Below are 6,000 nucleotides of genomic sequence, written 5' to 3' on the forward strand. Positions count from 1 at the left end.
TAAGACGGCATTGCAAGAATACGGTGTGAGTTCCCTGCCTTTGCCACCAACATATAATAAGAATAGATAAAATATGAAATGAGCTCATGCAAAAGTAATAACAAAAACAAGGTAAATATCAGAGATAGAAGAGAAACAGAAACAGAAAGCTACAGTGTACCACCTGGTCTTTGGAATGAGTGGCAAACATTTCCCTATATATCTGAGGGAGCTGGGGTGCCACATTTGCCCTCCAGGGAGTGAAAATCAGTGCCAGGTTTACTGGCTGAAACCGGAGTGTGGGATAACAGGAAGCTGAATAACGGGTTACGCCCCTGGAGCCGTGGTTTACACAGAGCTGCTTACGTAGGCAGGCCAGAGGCAGCAGTCATAATCTGGCTGTCAGCACCTAGGACAAACTGCTGTTTGACTTCGTGGCTTACATCTATGCCCATTATCAGAGATTCTGAGTTGGGGGTCGGGAGGGTGTAGGGCCAACTCTATGACCATAGGACTGAGTGGGGCTAGCAAAGAGAGAACTTTTAAAAATCCCTCACTCAAGTTGAGCCTGAAAACAAAAATTCCAAGACAAGTGAAACCATACACACACACACACACACACACACACACACACAGAAAAAAAAAAGGTAATAAAGTAATTCCAGATGACATGAAAGTAGATCAATTTCAAAATAAGCATGTTAGTATCATTGAGGAGATAAAGTAAGAAATAACATCAATACAATTTATAAGAAAATAAGTAGAGATACAACAATGAAAGTGGCTATGAGGAAAGAATCAATTAAAATTCCTAGGGGAAAAAATACATATACTCAAAAAAGTTCTAGTGGACATAGTCAAAACAAAAATTAGTAAATTGGAAGATATCTCTGAGTAATTCACCAAAAATGCAACACAGAAGAATATATAAAATAATATGAAAGAGAATTTAAGGAATATGTATGACATATTGTAAAGCTTCAACATATATTTACTAGGATGTTCCAGAAAAAGAGATTAGAGCTAATGGTAAAAGAAGCAACATTTGAAAAGAAAATTCTGGAGACGTGCACAATGTAGAAAGATGTGTATCTTAAGATCAAAGTGTCTAGAAAGATGAACAACCACTCTGCTCTCTTCCCTGTAAAAAGAGTAATAAAAACCATATTGCCACTCTTTAGGAAAGCCTTTAAATGACTCATAATTTGTCAGAGATGATAGAATCCAATCCTATAGATCCTGCTCTATATTTGCATAGAAAAATCATCTTTAAAACAAATTGATGAATGTAACTGAAACAAGAATACAGCCAATATCATACTCCTCACTGAAACAGATGTCTACTGCTACATGGGTGGAGAAAACCCCTGATATTTAGTGACCATGAGAATTAAGGAAGTCAAAAAGTGTCATAACCATAGCATATGTCCAGGCCACTCAATCTCCTCTCTGTGAACTCATAAGTGCAGATGTAAATACACACATACACACACTCCAATCTGGTGTAATATAGTAATATGGGTAAAAGTACAATCAATTGCCAATATGTCTTATATATAAATAAGAGGGAGAACCGTATATTAATTTGTGAACTTATTTCCATTACTTTCTATTAATTTAACGCATAATTCAAACTTCTGTGGAAAATCAGCCTTATATAAGAAAATATACACCTTTTCAAAATCATGACTTTAAAATAATGCTAAGTTCAATTTCAGTTTTTAAAAGATTCTTTCACTCCAGTAACCAATCAGTAAGTAAATATGACCAGAAAAGATGGGAAATAGTAGTTTAAGATTAAATGTTAGGAAAATTAAGCAGATCTTTTTAATTTGTTTTTATAACGATTATGTACTTCCATTAGAGGGAACTCCATTTTTTGCAGCCCCCCCCCCCCCCATAGCATAGAAACTTCCTGAGTTGTGGTTAGACTTTATAACTGAGGAAACTAATGAAGTTCCCTTTAATTTTTGGTCTCGGGATTGGTTTGGAGGAAATAGGTGAGAGGGTAAACTTTTTTTTTTTTTTTTTTTTTTTTTTTTTTACTGAAAATGATACCAAAAGGAGAAATTTTCCAAAGGTTACTCTCTTGGCAAAGCCTTCCATAAATCCACAGCCACACTTAACTTTACTAACTGAGCCATATTAAAGGGAAAACTCAATTTATATCTCCTTTTTTGACTGTTCATATCAAGATCATAACAAAAGCCGTTAAGAACACTGCGTGATACTGATGAGAACATAATCTTAAAAACCTCAAAATGTTCATGCAAACCAAAACTTCAACATTTTCTCTCAAAAAGGTTTTCACTCTCTTGCAGCACTAACGAATAGCTAGTAACCGTGTATACGAGCAAAAGAAAGAATGGATGTAACAGGTGACAAACATAATGAACTTGTTCTCTTAGAAAAGGATTTGTCAGGCACATTTTGCAATTGCTGAAAGAAGCTTATATCAAATCACAGGAATAACTAAAAAGTAATTATCCTTGAACTATGTAAATATCCGTGAACTATGTACCCTTTATGCATAGTTTTTGTATTAAAGTCAAGAGTATTACTTGGTTCTGCAACAGTTGAGAGTTTTCCATAAATCTTTGGGAAAGAAGAGTTAAGTAAAGCTTCAAAATTGCCCTGTAAGCGAAAACACATTCCATGTTCCTTAAAAGCTTTCTTGTCTTTATTGTAAAGTTTTATAGTTTCACAATCACTTCAATGTATTGTTTCCAATTATTAATTTACTTTAGCAAACAGAAACTATAAATTTCAAAATACAAAGAGCTGACTTTATTTTTATTTTCAAAATGATTATTCAAAATTTGCATTACAGAGCTGTTCTTTAAAAAAAAAAGTTTAAATGAATGTGAAACACAATCATAACACGGACCTCTGTATTTTCTCAAATCAGCATTATGGAAGACACATTTTTCACTTCATTCATTTGGTAACATCGAATGCAGTCACCGTGTTCATAAAGCTGCTTTTTCAACAAAGTCAACAACGGCAATAATGTCCTGGCACTTATTAAAGCTGTAATACTGAACTTGCAGTTTTTCCCTAAAGCCTCTGATTTAAACAACAACAACAACAACAAGCACATTTAAAATACGATTATAAGTTTGGTTCAACTAGGAATTAAGCACCATTTACTCTCTGAGGTATTTTTCTCCAGAAAAAGCAAGCCAACTAACTTCCAACATATTTGCACCGAAATAAAAACTACTCGGTATTGTTTCAAGATAATTAAAATTCAAAACAACAACAACAACAAAATTGTGTGCAAAGTTTCTACAGTGAAATGTGAGCAAACAAGGCAAAAAAAGAAACAAAAGAAGTTTGCATGCTCCTTCTCAAAAGAGGTTTAAACAATTTGCCAGGAATAACACACATAAACTATAAGAAGGCAACTGCTGGACTCAAAACACACTTACTTCTTAATATGTAAAGATGCACTTTTTTTTTTTCCTATTTTAGGTTAAAAAATAAGAGGACACCCCAGTGAGTCTTGCTGGCCGTCAGATAACGCACAGGCCCTGACCCTTTAACTGGCAGGAATTCTCGCACAAAGCTCTTTTCACACAGCCTGGGCTGTATATTCTTGAGATAAGGCGGCTGAACACGAAGCCGTGCGGAAGGGACACGAAGTGGGACCAAATGAAATGTTTACATATATTCTGTCACACCGCTGTTCCTTCATTATCTATTCCACAGACGATTTGCCTAAAACAACATTTATTCAGGTCGAAGAGAAGCGTGATTTCAACAAAAGGACAGTTTTAAGAAAAAGGACACGCGAGACAAGGCACATACTGTCTTTCTCTGTCAGCACTGCCAAGTTTAATGGGAAATCAAGCAGAAACAAAACCAGATCACCTAAGAACTCAAAAGAAATGATCCTGCTAGAATCTCCCTCCAGGCACAACAGATTGTCGTTACTTGTCTCACCACACAGAAAGCATATTTTAAATAATATCTTAAATCTGCACTCACCATGCGAAAGCAACAGTTGCGTGGCGTAAAAGTGTGCTATCTGCTGCCCCTGCTCCATTTCTGTTTTGCCTACAGTTGTCCAGCACCCACTAGCCCAGCCCGGAGCCGCCACCCAGAGGGCCCTTCCACGAGCTGGCTGATTTGCCTATCAATCTGAGTCCCGGCTTCGGTATTAGGCAGCTGTGCACTTTGCTGAAGTTCTAATAGCGTTTCCATACGCTGCCCACCGCCTCAAGTAGGTAATTTGTTCCTTCAGTTCGGTAAACACTCAAATCACCTTTCGGGGACCTCTCTGGGAACAGGCTTTAAGTTGTTCACCTTCAAATTAAGTTCTCGGTAAGAAGTGGGTGGAGAGAAGTAAGCTCGCTACAAGGGAATTCAGAGAGTAATCAGAACGCGGAGAAACTTCCTCTCTTTTTTCCTTCCTTGCTAGCTGAGCGGCCAGTGCCTCTTTCACAGGACTAAGGAATGTAAAGAGAGGACGCAAAGAGGCCCCGCCAGACAAGCCTTTCTCAATCAATTAGCTTGCGGCCATTACTTGTGACCTTAGGTCACGCAGCATAAGTGTGTGGGGTGTGCCTTCGGGGGTCCCAAGGCTACTTATTACAGCTGAGATAACCAAAACGAAGCAGACCCTAAAATCTAGAAACCTTTTTTATAGAAAATAGGCTAAAGATAGGAAGGAGACCAAAGGTGAATTCCAAGTTGCTTTTTGCAGGAACTATTTCATTCAGTCAAAGATACGATTTTTTTCTAATAAGAAAGCCCCCCAAATCTATTTCTTCCATGTTGGATCAGACACGATTTAGGACAAAGTAATGAGGTATTTCTTTTATGTTAAATTCCAACTTGGGAATATAGAACTGACAAAATAGCAAATGTGTCACACAGATACGGGTATCACTCCATCCCTGAGTTCCTAGGTTTTGTTTCAGTTTTTCGAAGATACTGACTTCTATCAAACTGCAAAGTTAAACCACCGTAAACAAAGTTCTCTATGCCTAAGGGAATCAAAATCATACCACTTTGGGAGACAGAAATTGCTATTTTTAAACTCTTCCAAGATTACATGTTATCTTAATGTCATGATTTTTCTTTTCTTGTAACTACTTTAATTAGAAGTTCATTTTGTTCTCAAGTTAAGACAAATGCTTCCTTTCTTTAATCAATATCAAAAAAGGAGACGTCAACATAAAGGAAAATAAGCGAACATGAAAGAGGAAAGCATGTTTTTACAACTACAGATGCATTTAAACTTCACACATTAAGTTTGTGTATTTCTCAAAAATAATAGCCACCATCATTATCAATAAGTTAATGATGCAGAGATATCAGGGAATTTTGTGGCAAATCAAATTCATGCTAGTGAATACTATAATGCAATTAAGGAACACGTGATTTACAGTGATTATATTAGCAAAGTGCCCCGCCCCAGACACACACAAAATAGCCATCACTCAAAGGTGGATTTGCCACAACCACATTTTCTCGCCCTTAATGATGCCACAAAGCCTCATCTGGTGCCACGCTCTATAGGAATGACAATATTCCATGTGGATGCTAAACTTAATGTTTCCATCTCATTAACCTTTACTTGGCCAGCTGAAGTATCTTTCAAATTGGACATTGTCTGACTTTAATAAAACAAACCAAAATCCAAGAATGAATAAGATAGGTGAAAGACACAGGATGAGAGAATACTATAAGGTGGATAAGATCATTTTGGGAAACTGTAGTAACAGAGAATGTGGTAATTAGAGTGTCAAAATCAGTTATAGGGGACAGCTAAGACAGAAATTGGGGGTTTCCACTTTCTCCAATATTCAGAAGGAGTCACTGACAGATTTGGAAAGGAGGTTGACATTGATTCTAAATAAGTATAAAAAATAAAACAAGTTAGTGCAAAGACCGAATCATTATGTTATACACCAGAAACTAATATGTTATATGGCAATTGTAACTCTATAAAGAAAATCAAATCCCTCCCCAAAATTCTTCCCATGTAGTGACAATTTTTTTTTAAGTTAAATA

General features: G+C 36.6%; 1 long non-coding RNA gene across 1 annotated transcript in view; it reads right to left on the reverse strand.

Annotated features, from left to right (window-relative positions):
* LOC109277838 (uncharacterized) overlaps positions 1–5,124 on the reverse strand; it is a 380,857-nt gene extending 375,733 nt beyond the window's left edge. Inside the window, exon 1 of the long non-coding RNA XR_002085347.2 lies at positions 3,970–5,124. This is a non-coding gene — a long non-coding RNA (uncharacterized LOC109277838). The remainder of the gene's footprint in view (positions 1–3,969) is intronic.
* Between the last annotated feature and the right edge of the window lie 876 nt (positions 5,125–6,000).

Source organism: Panthera pardus, unplaced genomic scaffold, assembly GCF_024362965.1.
Source record: "Panthera pardus isolate Hobbes unplaced genomic scaffold, ASM2436296v1 HiC_scaffold_16, whole genome shotgun sequence".
Taxonomy (NCBI): domain Eukaryota; kingdom Metazoa; phylum Chordata; class Mammalia; order Carnivora; family Felidae; genus Panthera; species Panthera pardus.